Genomic DNA, 3,314 nt, shown 5'->3' with positions numbered 1-3,314 from the left:
CTCAGCTCATGTTAGAGCTCAAAGTCAAGCATTTGCTTCTTGCAATCTCAAAGCACTTCATACATGACATAACCAAGCATTTGATGACCAAAGACACTAGCATTTGATGAAGTGCAGCCCAACAAATGATGACAGCAAACAGGCGCAGTTCACGCTACCTGCAAACCTGAATTTCAGCACACTTCTGAAGATGATGATGATTGTAGTGAGTGATACACACTCTGATGTGGTCTTCTTGGCCTCCTCAAGGCTCCCAACAAGGCACAAGCACTGATATTCACCCTGGAGTATGCAATGAACAAATGCTCACCTACAGCCCACAATGGCAGCTTGTTTTATGCAGGGAAAAAAACTAAGTCAGGTCCTCTTCACTTCCTCCAGCTTCACGGAGTCCACCAAGTCCCGCTCTGATACCATGTTGAAAGAGGGGAGAGAGAGATAGGGATAGAGCTAACAGAGAACCATCGGGTTCTTCTTTTTTTCTTTCATTATTCAACACTAGAGTCATACTCACACTACAAAGAGTAACCTAGTGTAAGTGTAACTAGACTGACTAACTCACTGACTAACTCTAGTCAAGTCACCGACTAGCTAAACCGACTTATTCAATGTAGTCACATGTAGACAGCTACACACTAGCTGTCACAGATGTCGGTCATACATAAAGACGGACAGACGGGAGAGATTGACTTCTAACAAAGTTGCTATGGGGACTTCTGTAAAGAGTGCTTTTAAGGCGTCAAAGGAGGCTTCCACTGCAAGCTCGTTCTCGGCCTTGATTTTTGCCTTCTCTCTTCTCACATACCTCTGGACTCATCCTAGTACTTGTCTCCTTATGGCATAATTCATGAGGGGGTTGGCTCCACTAAGTTGTTAGTGCTCCACAGAAGGATAACATAAGGTTTTAGTCTTTGGAGGACTTTCTTGCCAACATTTCTTCTACTTCTTTCTTTTCAATGTCTCTGAATTCTGCTTTCATGCCACTACAGAGGGGGAGATATTCTGTTCTGAAGGTATCAAAACTCATTCTTTTGAGAATTGTTGTTGTGCCATCATCATAATAATGCCAGCTTCTAGTGGTTTCAATAGTGTATGTTGTGAAGAATACTCTATCCACCAACTTCCAGTGGGTTACTAATTGGACAAACAGGAGATTGTCAATGCACCAGGCATCCACGTCTCTTGCTGTTGAGCATCTATGTACAGGTCCCAGCTCTTTTCTTTCTTGTTTTCATGAACCTCCATTGACCACACCTCTTGAAGCTTCTTCACAATCTCCCACTTGATGATGTTTGAAAACTTCTCTATGAATGCCAAATCTTCTATGGATGGTCATTCTCTTTGTTTTTGCACTTCAGTTTGTTCCCAAACAATTTGCCACCAAGATGCACGTCTCTGTTGCTTCAACTGAAAGAGGAAATAGTCCATCACATAGAGCTTGCATCATGATGGTAATATGTTTCCGCCATTGTGGGATGAACTTCTTGTGGAAAGTAGCTTTGGCAATAAGAATCTCTAACTCTTCAGTGGAAGAATGAACTTTGCAAATATCCATTGAATACTTCTCTTCTTAGCAATGGCATTTCTTTCATTTTCAACCTCTTTTGATACTTGTTGATGGCAGATTTCCCGGGTTGCACATCAAAAACATAGAGCCCCAAGAGAGACACTAAGGGAAAAGGGTCTCTACTACAAGAAAATTTATCTTGTAACATCAACAAGCTTTTGTTTCATTCTTTAGAGAACCACAACAAGAAAAAGAACAAATCTTCACATATCATCATAGTAGATATCTCCCACGGATTTGATAGAATCAACCATAATCTTCAATATCTTCATAGAATCCATCAAAACTAACAAGAACACAAAATAATTTATCACATTTGAATGGAAATAATCACATATGATTCATCTTCATTGTCTTCGTCGTTCTCTCTCTCAATCTCCATAGATAAATACATTGTTTTACATAGAATTGGCTATCTCTGACTCTCTCTTTCTCTCTCAATAAATATTACATCATATCCTCACTACAATACTCAATAATAACTCATAATAATTCTTCTTAGTTCGTGGATGCACCTCCCAAAAGGTATGGGAGGTATGAATGGGCACCAGAGCCACTACAGTGTCTCTTCATAGCTCATCACTATCACTTCACTTTAGTCTTCTCTTCAGTCTTCAACAGCTAATTCTTCCATTTTTTTTAGCTCTTTTAAACTTAGATTCATCCTTTCCAAAAATTAGAAATCTTTCCCCAAGTACACCCTCATATCACAGAACACATACAGAAGCATACAAAATAGAACATGAACATGAACAAAGCAGGAGCATAGGCTCTACAGAAGGTCTATAGAGGTTCAACAACAATTAAACATCAAACATTCAGCTCAACTAAAACCAAACAAACCCATCATAAATCAATAAGCTATCATACGACCTCAAAATTCATCATTCAATATCCCAACCTCACTTACTCAAACAAAACACAGCAAAACAGAAGAAAACAAAAGCTCAACAGACAATAGGATCATACAGAAGCTATCAGAACATCATCAGAATCTATCACATCAATATATCTTCATCAAAAAATATCATGAGCTATCAAAATCAATCCAAACCTATCCAAATCATTCCAAATCATTCTAAAATCAATAAAAAATCATACCAAATCAATCATTCATTCCACCAAAAACAACAAAAATTCAATCTTTTTCCATTCTCAACAAAAAGTGGAGTGGGTGAAAGAAGCCCAAGAGCATCTAAAGGAGGATGCTGAGCCCATTTTGGAGGATAAGATCAATGATCTCTCAAGCATAAGCACACTAGTTTTGCCTCCACGACCAAAATCGAGAGGTGCAATTGCACCACAAGTAGTGCCTCCTTAAATGCTATAGGCCAGCAGATCAACCAAGGCCATTGGCCAAGAAACGCAAAATTAGGAGAGAAGTTGTTAACCCTTAGATGAAAAGGTGAAAAATCCACAAAATTAGAAAATCTAAAGCAAAAGACAAGGCCAAGGCAAAAGCAAAATGGAGGACAAAGGCACGCCAAGAAAAATATGGAAACACAAGAAGTGTAGAAAAGTCCTAAATCAAGGAGAAAGGTGCATAAGAAAAAGCGCAAGTCAATACTTTTGTAAAAGAGTGCAAGGTGCATCATGATTTAATTTAAGAATGCGGGCTCTCGCCCATGCAAATTGTAAATGTAGATGGGTGGTAGAAAGAAATCTAGGAAGATAAGAGAACAATGGAAAAAAAGGGCCTCTAGGCTATGGCCGGCAATGTAAAAAAGGGATGACCACCCAAAGGAAA

This window comes from Lygodium microphyllum, chromosome 24, assembly GCF_053477565.2.
Source record: "Lygodium microphyllum isolate KBCC chromosome 24, Lygodium_microphyllum_v1.1.10, whole genome shotgun sequence".
NCBI lineage: Eukaryota > Viridiplantae > Streptophyta > Polypodiopsida > Schizaeales > Lygodiaceae > Lygodium > Lygodium microphyllum.
This window is presented reverse-complemented; position numbering follows the sequence as displayed.